Genomic DNA, 19,287 nt, shown 5'->3' on the forward strand with positions numbered 1-19,287 from the left:
TTACAGAAAATTTGAAAACTGCAGAAAATACCCAGAAACCCAACACACGACCCTCAGAAACAACCAGGGTTCCTAAATTGGTGTGTTCCCGTGCAACTTTGGAAACATGGCATAGTACCTGGGTTTATTCTGATTTTCTTCACCTCATCATTCACAATGATGATTTCTCTCCTGTGCTGTAAATAATGTTAGCTTCTTAAATCAGGCCTTGTGTCCTTTCTCTTATAAAAATGTACAAAATACAAATGCTGTACAGGCTCCCCCCACACCCACCCCCACCTCCTTCTGGTCGGCAGAAGGGTGCAGAACAGCTCTGAAAAGTGAAACAGAAGAAGAAGAAAAAAAAGGTTTCACTGACAGTTGAAATAAAACCCTAATAGGTAAAGATTACCATACCACTGAAACTCTTTTTTTCCCTTTGTATCCTAAGATATTTCAGAGCAAATTAGCCAGGAATAAAGACCACAAAAGAGGTATTCACATTGTAAAGGAAAACCAAATTGACAGGGTAATTATCTTCTTTTTAAAAAATCTTCACTCTGGCCACAGTGCTGACCTCTAGGGAGGGGCCCTGGGAGGCTGGGGGACCCCAGTGGGAGGGGAACAGGTTTCTTCTCTGTGTCCCCTTTGTACCTCTTGAACTTGATATCAGAAACAGGTGTGAACTAGGACAAAGATACAGAGGTAGATTTTTTTAAGTACAGTAATGCATGTCTGTATTACAGACTTAAGGGACCAAGTTCATTAAAGAGGCAGCCTACCACCTCTGTTTCTCACCACCTAAGCCTCTCATCAGTGCTCTTTTCTCAATTTCCACTTCAGAATCAAACTTTATGGGGGGGTAGGTTGCACAGTTACTAAAAATAGGAGACCTGCTCCATCTTGTCCAGGAGTAAATCGTCAGAAGAGCCTTGACAACGTCCCCAAAGCTAGATGATCTAACTGTGTAAAATAGAAATACCTACAGTTGGTTATGAAATGGGTCTTTAAAGCATCTGTATTTGTTGCTACTCTAAGCATTTGTTACCCAGTCTTATGCACGGCTGACCTCAAAGAGAGTGAATCCCTGTGAGAAGGTGAGGGGGTGTCAGATTTGCTGTCCAAAGTGGGAGATGCTGGGAGTTCCCGTCGTGACTCAGCGATAACAAACCCGACTGGTATTCATGAGGACGCGGGTTCGATCCCTGGCCCTGCTCAGTGGGTTAAGGATCTGGCCTTGTGGTGAGCTGTGGTGCGGGCCACAGATGCGACTTCGATCCTGTGTTGCTGTGGCTGTGGTGTAGGCCGGCAGCTGCAGCTCCAGTTTGCCCCCTAGCCTTGCCCAAAAAGAAAAAAAAAAAAAAACCACCAAAGGGGGAGATGCTCTCTGCCGTGGGGACCACACGCCTTGCACCAGTGCATCTGTATCAGCCTGTGATGCGCTTTCCCTGCTCCCTCCCCACCACAGGAGTAATTGAGACATTTTCTGAAGCTTTACGTATTTATGTATTTTTTGGCTACACCTGTGCTTGTGGAAGTTTCGGGGCCAGGGATCGAACCCATGCCACAGCAGCGACAACACTGGATCCTTAACCTGATGAGCCACAAGGGAACTCCAGACATTTTCTGAAGCTTTAAATCCTTTCTCTTCCTGAGTCAGTATGGACTTTGCCCAATCTATTTCCTTGAACTATTTCCACCACGCATGGATGAGCGATGCCAGGAAAGCACAGTTTCTTGGGGAGCACAAAACGCTAATATGTGCTTACGCACTTGTATAATATGAGCTTTTCTTGCAAAACGAGGACAAGTGATTCTGGCTTTAATTCACAGTGTTAAATGTGGCAAGATTTGGGATTTGATAGACAGCATGAGAATCTACTTGGGGGCTCCTTCCTTTTTGTCTTTATTCTATTTCAGTGTGACTGTCTGTCTGGCTTGCAGAACTAGCGTAGCCATTAGCCCACAGCCTGAGCAGGGCAGACTCCTGAAACCAGAGGAGTCACCCAATCTGTCCTGGTCTAACCCACCAGACGTGAGTGACAAAAAGTCTGATTGTGTAATTTTCTCAGTAAGATGACCTGAGGCTAGTGCCTCGTTTGCTTTCTATAGTCTAGAAAATGATTCTAATGTGTTTTGGATTCTTCCGCACTAAGCATTTTTTTTTTGGCTTGTGAACAGGGCCTGAACTGGGGTTGCCTTATTATAAGACTGTATTTTGAGAACATGTGGTGAAAGTTGGGATTTTCCTCTCCCTCCTTTCTTTTCCTTACTGCTTTAAAAACAAGATAAGCCTGTATGCAAATAGAGTCCCCAGTAACCACAGTAACATTCTCCACCTTATTTATTGAATTGCAGAGTCTTCCTTCACCGATTAAGCTCTATTTGCATACCTTTAACATGAGAAACATTTATTCCAGTAATGAGTCATTTGAGACCTCGTCTGGGTTTATATTCTGAAGCTGGATGTAACAGTGCTAATGCCGGAGGAATGGGTATCTTCTGCCTTCAAACTTCAGGATTTTCTCTGTGCAGAGAGAGACAGAAGAGAGAGAGGCTGCTGGTTTTGGTTTGTTTGTTTAATTCTAAAACGGAACTGGGCCTAAATGAATTAAGGATAATATTTGAAAACATACCTCGTTATTTACTTCGTACCCTAAAGAAATATACACTGTATGACATTTTAATGGTGTCAAGAGAGAAAGAACTTGCTCTTCTCTTCTGGTCTGAATAGAGCTCATCGTATAAAGGGTAATAGCTTTGTCTTCTGAATATTTTCTCCAGCTCGATTGGGATGTAATTGACACATAACACTGTCAGCTTTACTGCACAAGTTCATTTGATACATTCTATTTTACATTTTTAAATGGAAAAAAAAAAAAAAAAAAAGGAAAGAAAGAGAGAAAGAAAAGGCAACCTCAATTCTTTTCTCAGAAAGAACAGGAAGCCTGAAGGAGGAAGTATGTGACAGTTTGTTTTTCAACAAGTTCACGTTATCAAGTGAATGAAATTCCTCTGGAAGCTATAAAAACGAAGATGGAAGGATGGCTGTGTTCAGATAGCACAAAAGACTCCTCAATATTTAGAACCTTTTTTTTTTTCCCAAAGCTAAGTTATTCATGAAAGCCAATTATTGCACTTTTCCAAAAGGAAACACTGAGTCATTCATGAAATGATCTAAGATTTCGAAACACGCTTACACCATTTTTTTTTTTCTCCTCCTTTCCTACCTGTGCCAAAAACAGGCTCAGAAAAGCCAACCAGTAACCGTGGCCTAAATCCAGGAAGCCGGCACCAAATTTGTCCATACTGCGGCAATTTCACAAAGGCTCCCGCTGCCCCAGGGGATCACAGTCCCACCCAAGCACCCTGGTCCAGAGAGGAGGGGCCTCTGTGGCCCCTGCTCTGGAGGGCCTGTGATGAACTAGACACGGTAGTTACTTGGCCATACCCTGGCCTGCCTCCAAGTTTCATATGGAACAGCAGAGGGGCGTGGGCCCACAGATAGGCAGGTCCATGTTCCTAAGAGGCGTTACATATTTATGGCCAGAGCCCTACAGAATTTGGGCAGAGATGGAGTCCAGATGAAAATGTGTTTGGCGAGGAAACACGGACCTCTCGATCCATTTATCAAGAGGGCTTAAGCTTAGGCCATTAAACCCTGTCCAAAAACAGTCAGCCCATGTTCGAGGAGTCGGGAATAAACAGTGAGGGAGGTGGTTTTAACCTCGGGACAGCTGAGGAAGAGTATTTCTAGGGACGAATTTTTAAAAACATGACTTGAGATACATCTGCAAAGAATTGAACCAACCCAAGTTTCTGAACAGGCTCCGTGGAAGCAGCTTATTTCATCTTTGCAAACACCAGTAAGTCCATGTAGATAAATAATGTAGACAAGGAAATCATGTTTTCATCCAAACAATACAGAAGAGCTTGGAATGGTGCCTCTTTAACAGAATGTCTGCATTGTGCCACTAAAAGGATTTCACAGATAGATTATCTTCATATGACTCTGCAAGGTAGAAAGGGGAAGTGTGTTGTCCCATTTCAAAGATTAGGAAACGCTGGCTCAGAGAGACCTTGACCTTTCCAAGGTCACAACGTTAGTCCATTACAGAGCTCAAAGTTAAATCCAGGACTTCTGGCTGAGAGTGCTGGCCTGTCCCTGGGATGCCTGGTGCCTTGTAACCTGAGTCTTGATGTCCCCTTCTGTACATCCAGACTCTGTAAGCTCCTATGCCTGTTGCTTTTACGGCAAGCCCGGGCTTTCCAAGCCCTGGAACTCCCAAGGAATACACGAGTCTTGTTTCTACCCCTTCCCTTGAAGATCCTGGTCCTTTTTCACCACAGAGGATGTACCTGTTTGAGGAGGAAGCAGTTTCGATTCTGCCATTCAAGTAGAATGACTTCCTCTGTTTTCTCCTTGAATGTATTTTTGTCTTAGTTTATCCCGACACCTAAAAAAAAAAAAAAAATCCCAGATTCTGCACTGCGTGAAGGATTTTTCTTAAACAAAACAAAACAAACCCCTTTCTTGTCTACTAAAATGTTACGAATAATCATCAGTACTTTTTATTTTTCTCTGTGTATGTGTATTTATTTTTCACATTTGTTTACAATGATTTTTTTTTTTTGGTTACCGAGGGAAAAATTATTTTTAAAAACTATCTTAGCGTTTTTTTTTGTGTCACTCATATGGTGTAATTCACACAATGGATTTTCTTGCTAACACCAGTAGAAAACAAACCAGCAACGTGTTCTTTAGATAGCCCTTATTTAGAATATGCCCAGGGAGCACTGGTTAAAAATTGATGATGCGGGGGCAGTCTTTCTCCGGTGATTTTTGTAAAATACCTAGGAGACTTTGAACATTCTGTTACAGAGTTTTACAATCCCAGGGAGAAGGACAGAGGGTAGCGTTCACCAGGAATATTGCTTTATAACTCAGCTAAAAGTCCCTTTGGCTTGAAGAGTCCCTCCTCCTCGGTGCCAGAGGCTGGGAGAAGTCAGCATTTTCTCTTTTTCACTGGCATTTTTACTCTGCAGAAGCGCTGTCTTCTGTGAAGGATTCCATTTTCAAAACACATGAAAGAAAACTCTGTTCTTTCAGTAATGACTTTCCCCCAAAGGTCCGTCCCTCCCAACTGGGGCTGGGGGAGGGGTGTTACCCACTCATTTTGCAATATTGGCCAACATTTTTATGCCTCGATCACCATGTCTCAGAGGGCTGTTCTAAGCATTTTATACCTGTTCGCTCTGTGTCTCCTTACTGCAGCCCAGTGGGGCAGGTGCCATTTTACAGAGGAGGAAAAAGGCACAGAAACGTCAACTCACCTGCCCCAGATCACACAGCAAGAAGCCCTGCTCTGACCCATTATACTTTGCTGCCTCCAGGCACTAATGCAACCAGCAGTGCACCTTCAAGGAAGTCAGCTCACTGACCTTTGTCCCAGAGGCAGAATTTTTTTCCTAAAGTCACAGGAGTGTAGGTGATAGTCGGGGGAATCTCCTACAGAGACTCGAATCCGATAGAGAGCTGGGACCCACTGAAAAAGAGAAGGTGAGGGACACTGATTTCCATCAGCACTTCATTTCTACACATTAATATTCCCTTTAAACCCTTGAGCCAAATCATTTGTTGCAACACCAACAGGTTGTGGTTCCCTAGCTACTAAGTCAGATAAGCTAGAAAATAAGACCTGTCTTTAAGAGTGAGTGCTACTTACTCTAGCTTTGATCAACCAGATTCATTTCAATTCATTTTAAATGCCTAAAAAAACTTAAACTGAAGTGTTAAAACATAGATGATTTTATTCACTAGCTGAAGGACTCAGAGTTCCTGTCTTAAAAAAAAAACAGCAATTGACAAGCACACTAGAAACAAATCAAAAATGCGACCAAACAACAAATTCGATTTAGCCATAATGCTCGCAAAAATAGATATTTCACTTAATTATATTTTCTGGTTACTCAGATGTCCACAAAGAACAGCTTTGTTTCAGCTTTTATGTATTTTAAACACATACTAGAAATATACTTATATGTATATATAAATATTTCTTGTACATTGAAAAATATACAATTTTTAAAAATCTTTCAATATGTGTAATATGTCCTCTTTTATAAAACAAGTTTGGATAGCAATAAAATCAACCACAAGTAGGAAAAAAAGTATCATTTTTCATGGATACTTCACAATTCTTCAGCGCCCTGATTCTGAGCTGACTAATCACTCATGATGAAAAAGAAGGTATCTGAAGTTTTACCTACATGAACTGGAACCTTCTTTTTTGGGACCAAATTCCTAATATCAGTTCTGTTTGCACGATTTATCTCTTTCTCCTTCTCAAGGGGAAGTGAAAAAATAAAAGGCCTCCATTTTTACACACACATTTAAAAAAATTTTTTAAATATGTATTCTTTTTCATATTTGTTTATTATGGTTTATCCTAAGATACTGACTATAGTTCCCTGTGCTGTACAGTAGGCCTTGCTTTTTATCCATCCCACAGACAGCAGTTTGCATCTGCTAATCCCAAACTCCCAGCCCAACCCTCCCCTTCCCGCCTCCGCTTAGGAACCACAAGCCTGTTCTCTACGTCACACACACACACGTTTGTTTTTTTTTTTAACTAAAAAAATTTTTTTTTTCCTTTTTAGGGCCACACCTGTGGCATATGGAAGTTCCCAGGCTAGGGATTGAATTGGAGCTGTAGCTGCCGGGCTATGCCACAGCCACAGCAATGTGGGATCCAAGCTGCATCCATGACCACAGCTTGCAGCTTGTAGCAATGCTGGATTCTTAAGCCACTGAGCAAGGCCAGGGATTGAACCCTCATCCTCATAGATATTACTCAGGTTCTTAACTCACTGAGCCACCAAGGGAACTCCACGCACACATAATTTTAAATGCAGCATCCACTCTGTGGATACTGCAGTGAGATTTTAATTTTTTTTTTTTTTTTTTTTTTTTTGGTCTTTTTCTAGGGCTGAACCCGTGGCATATGGAGATTCCCAGGCTAGGGGTCTAATCGGAGCTGTAGCTGCTGGCCTACACCACAGCCACAGTGACTTGGGATCTGAGCCGCCTGTGCAACCTACACCACAGCTCACGGCAACGCCGGATCCTTAACACACTGATCAAGGCCAGGGATCGAACCCACAACCTCATGGTTCCTAGTCGGATTCATTAACCATTGAACCACGACGGGAACTCCTTTATTTTTTTTATTTTTTATTTTTTTTTGATACTGCAGTGAGATTTTAACAAGAGAAAGAAAAGCTGCTATCTTTGGGACACAACTGAAAAATCCAGAATTTATACGGATCATTAAGACCTATCTTTATGATCAGGCTGCTAACCACTAAAGAACACATACAAATGCTATGACAAGTATAATTTAATTAAGCTCTCTGTTCTGTGGATAATGAAAAGATCTGAAGGCCCCCTTTTAAAGTGAACTCAATGTAAATTCCACACAAGAAAGTTGAAATGATTTCATCGTATGAAAGAGTTCAATGAACTTTTAAATCCTTATTGTGTGTAAGAGAATTGTACTGCGAAAGCCAAATATCATGAACACAAAAGGCTATGCCAATCCGGAGTCCCATTATGGCTCAGCAGGTTACGAACACTACTAGGAACCATGAGGATGTGGGTTCGATCCCCGGCCTCACTCAGTGAGTTAAGGATCTGGGGTTGATGTGAGCTGGGATGTAGGCCAGCAGCTGCTGTTCCGATTCGACCCCTAGCCTGGGAACTTCCATATGCTGCAAGTCTTTGGCATTAGAAATCTTGGATTCAAATAAATTAAAAAAAGAGATTGCTGAGATGACTCATCTGCAATCTGGGTAAAATCATGGACGTGTGCAATATACGAAAACGGTGGACGACCATTCAACAGCACACACCTACCAGGCAATATTTTCGGGGAATAAATAAATCTTACAATGATATATAAAACTCACAATGTCCTTGAAAATGTACTTTCTGGAGTTCCTGTCATGGCTCAGGAGAAACAAATCTGACTAGTATCCATGAGGATGCAGGTTCGATCCCTGGCCTCACTCAGTGGGTTAAGGATCCGGCATTGCCATGAGCTATGGTGTAGGTCGCAGATGCAGCCTGGATCTGGCATTGCTGTGGCTGTGACTGTGGCCTGCTGGTGAAGCTCTGACTCGACTCCTAGCCTGGGTGCAGCCCTAAAAAGACAAAAAGAGAGAAAGAAAGAAAGAGAGAAAGAAAGAGAGAGAGAAAGAAAGAAAGGGAGAAAGAGAAAGAGAGAAAGAAAGAAAGAGAGAGAGAAAGAAAGAGAGAGAGAAAGAAAGAAAGGGAGGAAGAGAGAAAGAGAGAAAGAAAGAAAGAGAGAAAGAGAGAGAAAGAAAGAGAAAGAAAGAGAGAGAGAAAGAAAGAAAGAGAGAAAGAGAGAAAGAAAGAAAGAAAGAAAGAAAGAAAGAAAGAAAGAAAGGAAGAAAGGAAGAAAGAAAGGAAGAAAGAAAGAAGGAAAGAAAGAAAGGAAGAAAGAAAGGAAGAAAGAAAAGGAAGAAAGAAAAAAAGAAAGAAAAGGAAGAAAGAAAGGAAGAAAGAAAAGGAAGAAAGAAAAGGAAGAAAGAAAGAAAAGGAAGAAAGAAAGAAAGAAAAGGAAGAAAGAAAAGGAAGAAAGAAAAGGAAGAAAGAAAAGGAAGAAAGAAAAGGAAGAAAGAAAGAAAAGGAAGAAAGAAAGGAAGAAAGAAAGAAAGAAAAGGAAGAAAGAAAAGGAAGAAAGAAAGAAAAGAAAGAAAGAAAAGGAAGAAAGAAAAGGAAGAAAGAAAGAAAAGGAAGAAAGAAAGAAAGAAAAGGAAGAAAGAAAGAAAAGGAAGAAAGAAAGGAAGAAAGAAAAGGAAGAAAGAAAGAAAAGAAAGAAAGAAAAGGAAGAAAGAAAGGAAGAAAGAAAAGGAAGAAAGAAAAAAAGAAAGAAAAGGAAGAAAGAAAGGAAGAAAGAAAAGGAAGAAAGAAAGAAAAAGATACACTTTCCTACAGCCATGACAAAATGGGAGCCTCCAGCTGATACTGAATATGTCTTCCAGAAGGAGGCTTGGTTTCCCTGACCCTGAGGTCTCAGCTAGGCAGGATAACCAAGTTGTCACTGCTAGTGCGACAGTCTGGAAAGCTCTCAAAAACTTCATGTCTGATTGTTAGAATAGTCAAGGAGATTTTCATTTCCAAATACTCTCCTGCTACATGGAAGGAGAGAAGAGAAGCAAAACTGTGAAGCTCTCGCCCCACTCCACGTCTGCAGCACAGGCGCATGACACGGACTGTCATGTCACATCACCCAGGGGCCTCCTGTCACCATACCCCCCTCATAGTGGAAGGGCTCTGGGGGGGTGGCCACAGTCCATGTCAGCTGGATGTTGTGTGGAAATACTGGGCTACTACTGATGAATGTTCCACTTTCCCAAAAGGAGCCAGAGGTCTGAGTTTTTATGTGAAGTCTCCACTTTCTAGACACCACACACTGACCCAAAGGCCCCGTGGCCACATTCAGCCTGTGAGCTTCAAATTCAGGGTCACTGCTGTGTATTCACACAGCTCCAGGGGGGACCATTCAGAGAGCAGTGCCCAGAGCTGTGCAGCATGGCAGCCTGGCCTCCGAATCACAACTCACTCATTCTTCATAGCTTCTAGAATTTAGACCCCAGGCCTGTTCCATTCTCAGCCTGACTGGTGTCTAACCCACAGGCAGCACTGGATAAATATTTGTTGAATGAATCAGGATCTTGCCTTCTTTACAAAGATTTGCCAGCTGACTCTAGCCCTTTCTCTCCTTCTAAAACCTTCCTCCTCAATACTGTCCGTCCATCCTATCTTCACAGCTTATAAGCTGTGTGACCTTGGACAAATTACTTAACCTCTCTGGGCTTCTGTTTTCTCAACTGTAAAAGGAAATGACAACAACTCTCAATCTTGTTTGAAGACTAATTAATTAATAAGTGTAAAGTGCTTAGAATAATGTCTGGCACATAATATGTACTCAATATATGCTAACTAGGATTATTTAATCATATCTTAATTAATCATCTTATAGTTCGAGTATCTTTCTTTCAGTTAAATTGACAAATCCTTTATTTTTTTATTTTTTGTCTTTTTTAGGGCCACACCCGAGGCATATGGAGGTTCCCAGCCTAGGGGTCTAATTGGAGCTGCAGCTGCCAGCCTACACCACAGCCACAGCAACGCCAGATCCTTAACCCACTGAGCGAGGCCAGGGATTGAACCTGCAACCTCATGGTTCCTAGTCGGATTGGTTTCCACTGCACCATGACAGGAACTCCCAACAAATCCTTTATACTGAATCTATAACTATTTTTTTGGCTCTGCCCACAGCATGCAGAGGTACACAGGCCAGGGAGACTGAAACCACACCACACCAGTGACAACACTCGGTCCTTAGCCACTAGGCCACCAGGGAATCCTGAATCTATAGCTTTTTATCTTGTTTCCCTCACAGCAATTAACATGATACCCCCTCCCCCACGAGAAGAGTTCCCACTGTGGCTCAGCAGTCATGAACCTGACTGGTATCCATGAGGACTCGGGTTCCATCCCTGGCCCCGATCAGTGTGTTAGGATCTGACGTTGCCGTGAACTGTGGTGTAGGTCGAAGATGCAGCTGGGATCCCACTTTGCTATGGCTCTGGCCGGCAGATGCAGCTCTGATTCAACCCCTAGGCTGGGAACTTCCATATGCCATGGGTCTGATCCTAAAAAGACACACACACACACAAGATACCCCCTACAGAGTCAATACTCAATAAATATCAGGGAATTGATACATACACATTTTAGCAAGTATACTAATTAGGATCTGAATTAGTTGTGAATAAGAGAAAAACACAAGAGTTTATTTCTCCCCCATGAAAAATAAATGTGGGGGTTCCTGCTGTGGTTCAGTGGGTTAAGAATCAACCGCAGTGGCTCAGGTCGATGCAGAGGCAAGGATGTGATCCCGATAGTGGGTTAAGGATCTGGTGTTACCACGACTGTGGCTTGGATTCGATACCTGGCCCAGGAACTTTCATATGCCGTGGGTGTGGCCATAAAATTTAAAAAAAAGGTTTTTTTACACTAATAATAATTTTAGAAAAGAGAGCTTCTCATTTATAAGTGTCAGTGTTCACTCGTAAGGGTACTCTCTAAGGACAAAAGACATATACATAAAACTGGTTGATTAAGCAGTATTCACGAAAGTTTTCTTATTACGGACAATTTCAAGCAAATACCGATAGAAGAGAGAATAATGTGCCTCCAGCCACCCATTACACAGCTTTGATGACTATTAGCTCAGGAAACTCTTGTATCATCAACACACCACTTCCTCCTCTATGTCATGCTGATGAAAATTCTAGATATCAAATAATTTCATCTATTGATATTCTTGTATCTCTAAAACATAAGGACTTCCTTCGAAAGCATTACCTCAATATCATTGTCCCACCTTACACAATTAGCAATGTCTTTAATATCATCAAAGATTTTTTTGCCAGTGTTTAAGGTATCTCATAGGTTTCTTCTTCTTCTTTTTTTTTTTTTTCTTTTTAGGGCTGCACTTGCAGCATATGGAAGTTCCCAGGCTAAGGGTCAAATAGGAGCTGCAGCTGCTGGCCTACGCCACAGCCACAGCCACACGGGATCCGAGCCACGTCTGCGACCTACACCACAGCTCACGGCACAACGCCAGATCCTTAACCCACTGAGCAAGCAAGGCCAGGAATCACACCTGTGTCCTCATGGATACTAGTCAGATTTGTTTCCGCTGGGCCACGACAGGAACTCCCCAGACTTCTTTTTTTTTTTTTTTTTTTTAAGTTCATTTGTTTGACCAAGAATCCAAAGTCTTTTTTTTTTTTTTGGCTGCACCCACGACCTGTGGAAGTTCCCAGGCCAGAGATCGAACCTGCACTGCAGCAGCGACAGGAGCCAATGCTGTGACAATACCAGATACTTAATCTCAAAGAACCACATGGAATTCCCAAGAATCCAGTCTTGACAATGCAGGTGGCCGACATGCCACCTGTTAATCTATAGCTGCATAGTTCAGTGCAGTAGCCATCAGCCACATGTGGCTATTTTTGTTTTGTTTTGTTTTGTTTTTTTGTTTTTTGTTTTTTTTTTGTCTTTTGTCTTTTTGTCTTTTGTTGTTGCTATTTCTTGGGCCGCTCCCGCGGCATATGGAGGTCCCCAGGCTAGGGGTTGAATCGGAGCTGTAGCCACCGGCCTACGCCAGAGCCATAGCAACTCGGGATCCGAGCTGCATCTGCGACCTACACCACAGCTCATGGCAACGCCGGATCGTTAACCCACTGAGCAAGGGCAGGGACCGAACCCGCAACCTCATGGTTCCTAGTTGGATTCGTTAACCACTGCGCCACGACGGGAACTCCTATTTTTTTGTTTTTTTAGGGCCGTGCCTGAGGCATATGGAGGTTCCCAGGCTAGGAGTCTAATTGAAGCTACAGCTGCCAGCCTACACCACAGCTCACAGCAATGCTGGATCCTTAACCCACTGAGCGAGGCCAGGGATCGAACTCGAAACCTCATGGTTCCTAGTCGGATTCATTTCTGCTGTGCCACGACAGGAACTTCCACATGTGGCTATTTAATGTTAACAAAATTAAAAATTCAATCCTAAAAAAAAAAAAATTGAGTTCCCTGGTGGCTCAGTGAGTGAGAAGGATCCAGCATTGTCACTGCTGCAGCTCAGGTCGCTACTGTGGCTCGGGTTTGATCACTGGCCCAGGCACTTTCACATGCACAGATGTGCCCGCCCCTCCACCAAAATATACAGTCCTCTGGCCACACAAGCCACGTTTCAAGCACGTACTAGCTGCCTATGGCTGGTGCCCAGCAGTGCGGACACAGGACACATCTCCATCATCACAGAACATTCTCTCCGACAGCCCTGCTCTGCAGGATGCACCTGACCGGTTTACCCCCTGCAATTTATCTATCGAAGAAACTGGGGTGTTTGTCCTGTAGACGTCCCCACATTTTAAACTCTGCTGATTCCAACCTCTTCATGTCATCGAACATGTTTCTATGTTCTCTGCACTCCCTGTAAACCAGGAATTAGACTTAGAACCTTGATTAGAATCAGGGTCGATTCCTTGGTGCCGTTTACAATGACGGGCAACCCAATTCTCAGTATTGTGTTAAAAAAAAGTGCAGAGCGAGCAAAATCTAGAAGGATGTACACCAGAAAACCTTATCAGTGGCTATTTTGGGGAAGCAGAATGACCTTATTTTTCGCCTTATTTTTGCTGATTTATCTTTCATTAATTATTCCCCCGCGCGTGCCTCTCTCATGAAAAGCAAATAATCACTGCTATTTATTGCAAACAATGTGCCAAGCACCGTGCTGACAGATTCACTTACATGAGCTCATGGAATCCTCGTGACAATACTATGAAGTAATTGTGATCTCCACGGTTGCAGTAAACACTCGGGAAGATTAAGTAACTCGCCCAAGGTCATCTGGTCAGTATCTGGGGGAGTCTGGATTTAATCTCTCCACTGTCTGCCTCTCAAGGGATTCTGATTTTGGTGCGTGTAGACTGCAAGCGGAGAGACGCAATGACTGGAAAACGCTGCCGGGTTATTTTGAGGCAGACCTGGGTCAGGGAACTGAAGCCCGTCCCTGCCTACCACCAGGCATCGGGATCCACAAACATCTCCGCTGCCAGAAGCTACTCTCAGCTGGAAGGTATTCCACATCTGGCGCGGACTGAGCCTGCAGCCTGTCTGCCCAGAGCGTGTGCTTCACAAACGCAGCCTTGGCTCCCCCGGGTCCCGGAGACCAAGCCGGCGTCCAAACCCCCGACTTCCCTTCCCTGCAGTTTTTGCTCCCAGGTGCCACTCTTGCAGGGATCTGCTTCCTGCTGCCTCCCTGCCCATGCCAGGGACATCAGGACACATCCATGCACCAAAACAGACCAAGATTGCTGCCCTGGTGGAGATCACAGGTGAAGGTTTGGGAGGAGAGATTTTAAAAATACATACATTTTCCCACCGTAGCTCACCAGAAAGGAATCTGACTAGCATCCATGATTCGATCCCTGGCCTTGCTCAGTGGGTTAAGGATCCGGTGTTGTCATGAGCTGTGGTGTAGTTTGCAGATGTGACTCAGATCTGGCGTTGCTGTGTCTATGGTGTAGGCCAGTGGCTACAGCTCCGATTTGAGCCCTAGCCTGGGAACCTCCATATGCCATGGGTGTGCCCTAAAAAGGCCAAAAAATAAAAATAAACAAAATAGTAAGTTAAATATAGAGAAAGCCAGATGGCAATAAGCTGTGAGAGAAGGATATGAAACACAGGGAGAGTGTGTGTGTGTGTGTGTGTGTGTGTGTGTGCGCGCGCACACACACGTGCCCTCATATCATTTGGAGAGGATGGCCAGGGCGTGTTCTCCAAGGCAGGGGTGGACACACCAGAGACTGAGGGACAAACCCAGCCCGCTGCCTGTTTTGGTGCAGCTGTGAGCTAAGCACGGCTCTTCCATTTTTAACTTGTTGGAATAAAAATCAAAAGAAAGACATTTGGGAACACATGAAAACCATCGGAAATTCCATTTCAGCGTCCATACATAAAGTTTTATTAGCTCACAGCTCTGCTTGTTTGTCTGTGGCCGCTGTTGCACGACAAAGGGTTGAGTATTGCCAAAGAGACCATGTGGCCCGCAGTGCCTAAAATATTGACTCTCTGGCCGTTTGCAGCAAAAGAGAAAGACCTGAACTAAGTGAAGGAGCGAAGCACACATTGCTCTGAAGGAATATCCAAGTAGGTATTGCAGCACATGCAAAGGCCCTGAGGTAGGATCACAGCCGATGTGCACTTGGCGGGAGAAGGGATGCACGGTGACTGGAGCGCAGCGGCTGGGTCAGAAAGCACAGGGACCACATCACGTGCAGTCCGCTGTAAGGCCTTAGGCTCCTAGCCTGAGCGAGATGGGAGCCTTGGCAGTTTTGTGGCGAGGGGCCATGTGGTCTGGCTTATTTTAACAGATTTCCCTATTTTAAGACCAGACTAAAGTGAAGTGGGGCACAGATGGAAACCATGAAAATGGTTATGAGAAGATGAGGGGTGACACAAGGAAGTAATGGAGGAGTTCCCATTGTGGCTCGGTGGGTTAAGGACCCAACTAGTATCCATGGGTTGGGGTTCTATCTCTGGCCTTGCTCAGTGGGCTAAAGATCCAGCGTTTGCCACGAGCTTCAGCATAGGTTGAGGATGGAGCTTGGATGCATCTGGCCTTGCTGTGGCTGTGGCGCAGGCCAGACGCAGCAGCTCTGATTCTACCCCTAGGCTGAGAACCTCCATATGCTGAGGGTGTGACCCTAAAAAGACCAACCCCCCCAAAAAAAAACTGAAAAGGAAGTGATAGAATTGCTGAGGTTTATTTAATAGGATTCTTAATAATGTTGAAGGTAGATTTGGCAGGACTCGCTCTGGATTAGAAAGGGGAGCTGAGTGAAAGGAACAACTGAGAGTGACTCCAAGGTTTTTGGCCTGAGCCAACAGAAGCCTGGAATTTTCCTTCTTTTCATCTTTTTAGAGCAGCACCCATGGCATATGGAGGTTCCCAGGCTAGGGGTTGAATGGGAGCTACAGCTGCCAGCCTACACCACAGCTCACAGCAATGCCAGATCCTTAACCCACTGCGCGAGGCAAGGGATCGAACCTGCGTCTTCATGGATGCTAGTCAGATTCGTTTCCACTGTACCACGACAGGAACTCCACCAAGATACACATATGGTGTCATCATGTAGGGCTACGGTGAGCTCTAGATGCGACTGATGAGTCAAGACAGAAGAGATAAAATAGAACTCACTGGATGCTCCCCGTTCCCATCCCACACAGCCTCCCCCCTGAGCTCTCATCTTGCTCATAATAATATCCTAAGCACCCACGGTGTCAACCCTGTAGGATCACTACCCCTTCCAACTCCTCCTCCCGTCCTATCAGCTCCATCTCATCCTTCCCTTTCCTCCAAAAGATCCAGCTCATCCAGTCTGAGGCCTCTTGTCTGCTCCCCCTTCTGCCCCGGAGGCTCTAGGTGCAGACTTTTGCAAGCCTGCTGGCCCATTCCATGCACAGGTCCGTTAAGACCAGCTCTGCAGGAACCTTCCCCGACACACCCAACAAAGAGCTCCCTCCTCACCCCCACCACCCCGTGTCGTCTTTGTAAATGCCTGTGTTCAGTATTTGTCCTCTCCTGCCAGACTGTAGGCTCCCCGAGGGCAAGAACTTTGTCTTACTCTGGAGCCCAGCCGGCACTTGGTAGGCACTCAAAATATTTGTTGAGTACTTTAATAGAGGAATGGATGAGGTATGATAATTTTCTGCTTTTTCTAGTCTGCAGTCTGTACCCCAAAGCCCAGCAATCCATCCCCTAACCTTTTGCTTTAGAAGCCTCTGACCTCAATCACAGGCTTAAGAGCCTGACACTCGACATTCACACAGTCATAGAGGGAACTTGGGGGGCAAGACGGAGCCACACTGTGTTGGGGCAGCTGAATAAGATAACCAGTAGGTGCAGATATAAATTCAAGTGAAGAGTTCCTGGTTAAGGATCCAGCATTGTGTCTGCAGTGGCCGAGCTGCAGGTTTGATCCCCAGCCCAGCACAGTTGCTCTGACTGCAGGTTGCCGCTATGGCTTGGATTCCTTCCCTGGCCTAGGAACTTCCATGTGCCACGGGTGTGGCCAAAAATTATAATAAATAAATAAAGTAAAAGAAAAGAAAAGAAAGTGAGTGCAGGGGAGGGGCAGGACATACCCCTTCTAGCTTTGCTTCTTTTACTATTTCTGGGAAAGGGGCTTCCTGTTCGGTTCTTGGCAAGGTGAGTTTTTGGTATTTGGGTGTTTTCCTGCACGGGCAAAAACACCACCATCAGGAGAGGAGATTTTTCCAGGGATCTCCAAGTGGGAGCCAAACAAAGTGACTTTGGGTCTCTGCCAAAAAGGAGAATCAGCTCTCTTCTATTCCTAAAAGAAAATTCCCTTGGAGAAGGAAAAAAGGGAAAAAAATAGCAGTTATGTTGAAAGTACAGAATTTAGAAGTGCTGCTTGCTGGAACAGAAAGAGAGATTTTTAGGGCAGTGAAACTGCTCTGTGTGATGCTATAACAGTGGGTCTGTGTCACGATGCATTTTTCAAAACATATGGAACTGTACGACATAAAGAATGAACCTTAGAGTAAATGATGATTTATTGGTTAATAATCACATATTGAGGAGTTCCTGCCGTGGCTCAGCGGAAATGAATCTGACCAGCATCTGTGAGGACGCGGGTTCGGTCCCTGGCCTCGCTCAGTGGGTTAAGGATCCGGCATCACCGGATGAGCTGTCAGTGTAGGTGTAGGTTGCAGATGCAGCTCGGATCTGGCATTGCTGTGGCTGTGGTGTAGGCCAGCGGCTACAGCTCTGATTCAATCTCTAGCCTGGGAACCTCCATATGCCTCGTGTATGGCCCTTAAAAAAAAAAAAAAAAAAAAAAAAAAGGTAAAAAAAAATCTTATATTGATATTGGTTCATCAGTTGTACCAAATATAGCACAGTCATCCAAGATGTTAATAACAGGGAAATGGCCTGGGGGACCGGACGAGGGTAAATGGCAACTTTTTGTACTTCCTGTTCACTTTTTCTTTATACTTACAACTGCTCTGAAAAATAGCCTTAGTTTTTTAAAAATCATAAAAGCTTAAAAGGCAGACTTTTTAATGCATGTACATCTTGTGACGATAAGCCTTCATTTCACTATTGCATAAATAGGCAAGAGAAACATGTTTAAGCCCACAGAAGTCTTAGGAGAGTGAAAAAGACACCACCAGTTACTCTGGAATCCCCTCTGCCGTTCCTGAGTTTGAACAGCGTGTGTGGGATTTGCTGGGGCCGTTGTTGCTTTTAAATGTCAGAATTTTGTCATCCACAGAAAGCCCTCAGAGCTCTGTGACTCTTAAAAGACAATATCAAATGTTTCAACAACTGACAAACCTCAGACTTCCTGTATTTCTGTAACTTGTAGTTTTCCCTTCCTTCTTCTTTTAATTTGTTAGTGATCTCTCCGGCCGCAGGCTCTCCCTGCCACACATCCCTCACTAGATCACTAGATCAAAGGTGAAGCTTTGCTAAGTAATCAGTGTAATTTCACCCGTGTGGCGAGCTATTAACAACAGACCTTACGGGCGGTTTCAAGGACAACCAGCCTATTGATCTGGCAACCAGAAGACTCCTATCGGGCCAGCGGTAGTAGACCAGGGGCCGTGTTTTGCACACCATTCCTGTTCCTGATTCACTTGCTCCCCAGTGAAATCCTGCAGGCTCAGCAAAGGAAAATACACCCAGCGCCTCCCCACCCCCACCCTGGCCGCCTGGGTTCCTGCCTTCAGGAAGGAATGTCACTGTTACAAATTAGACAGGGAAAGAGAAACCTCTTTTCTTTGACAAGCTTTTTTTGTTGTTTTTTTCTCCCCCCACCCCCGAGATTTGTTTTCCCACACATAAGGTTTCCTTCCAGTCGTTACACCTTTACGTGGATGTTTTTGTAAAGCACATATTTCTTATGTAATAGGGTTTGCATTTGTGGAATGAGGAAACTTTCCTGCTCCTATTTGTTAAAATCGAGTCAAGGCGCTGGTGTGATAGATCACTCCGAGCCGTGGAAGGAAATGATTCACCGCCGAGACCGTAACCGAAAGTGTTCTACCACCAGCGACGAAGGCATTACAGGAGGTACCTGCACAAAGCGGACGCTCCTCCGCCCCGCTCAGCTCAGCCTCTCCCATCACCTCTGCTCCGGTTCTCTTTTTCCTGCAGCTGAAATAATTGATGCTGGAAACGCATCCTCCATATTTAATTTCTAAAAGAAACCCACTCACTGATGCTTTTAATCATCCACATCTGTCCATCTGCTTCCATATCGTCTTTCCCAGGCTACCATCTTCTCTGAACTTGAACTTTTTGCGCTTAAAACATGTTCACCCTTAACACTTGTTGGATGAATGCATGAATAAAATCCCAAATGTGGGAGTTCCCATCCTGGCTCAGTGGAAACGAAACTGACTAGTATCCCTGAGGACACAGGTTCGATCCCTGGCCTCACTCAGTAGGTTAAGGATCCAGCATTGCCGTGAGCTGTGGTGTAGGCAGATGTGGCTCAGATCTGGCGTTGCTGTGGCTGTGGTGTAGGCTCAGTTACAGCTCTGATTCAGCCCCTAGCCTGGGAACCTCCATATGCCAAGGGTCCATCCCTAAAAAGACAAAAATAAAAAAC

The 19,287-nt window shown here is 44.4% G+C and overlaps 1 long non-coding RNA gene across 3 annotated transcripts in view; it reads right to left on the minus strand.

Moving 5' to 3' along the window:
• Window positions 1–2,372: 2,372 nt before the first annotated feature.
• Window positions 2,373–19,287, minus strand: part of LOC106506721 (uncharacterized) — a 49,723-nt gene continuing 32,808 nt past the window's right edge. The window contains exons 1-4 of one of the 3 annotated variants that reach the window (XR_001302218.3): window positions 18,751–18,888; window positions 5,422–5,525; window positions 4,339–4,436; window positions 2,389–2,506 (exon numbers count right to left, since the gene is read on the minus strand). This is a non-coding gene — a long non-coding RNA (uncharacterized LOC106506721). Of the gene's footprint in view, window positions 2,507–4,338; window positions 4,437–5,421; window positions 5,526–13,393; window positions 13,525–18,750; window positions 18,889–19,287 lie in introns of those variants that run through there. The other 2 variants (XR_002339963.2, XR_014832624.1) reach the window with 2 other exon arrangements.

Source organism: Sus scrofa, chromosome 17 (assembly GCF_054392235.1).
Source record: "Sus scrofa isolate SSC_HxYL_T2T_F1_AM1 chromosome 17, Sscrofa_HxYL_maternal_Yorkshire_Landrace_v2.0, whole genome shotgun sequence".
Taxonomy (NCBI): Eukaryota; Metazoa; Chordata; class Mammalia; order Artiodactyla; family Suidae; genus Sus; species Sus scrofa.